The sequence below is a fragment of the Trachymyrmex cornetzi genome, unplaced genomic scaffold, assembly GCF_001594075.2.
Source record: "Trachymyrmex cornetzi isolate Tcor2-1 unplaced genomic scaffold, Tcor1.1 scaffold928, whole genome shotgun sequence".
Classification (NCBI taxonomy): Eukaryota; Metazoa; Arthropoda; class Insecta; order Hymenoptera; family Formicidae; genus Trachymyrmex; species Trachymyrmex cornetzi.
Window position 1 is genome coordinate 189,881 of NW_017300276.1, and position 240 is coordinate 190,120.

Below are 240 nucleotides of genomic sequence, written 5' to 3' on the forward strand. Positions count from 1 at the left end.
CCGGTATTCATAGTCAGATCTTATATTCAAGACCGTCTTAAATACGGTCTTAAGAAGTCACGAACCAATCAGAAGGCTGCATTAGAGTTTAAGACATTACTTAAGACGGTCTTGAAATAAGACTCAACTATGAATACCGGCCTTAATATCTTTTACTGTGGTTTTGTAACATTTTGTTGAACATTGCTTCAAAGTGAACAAAAATGAGTTTCAGCTTTAGCACTGAAAATCTTGGCGTAT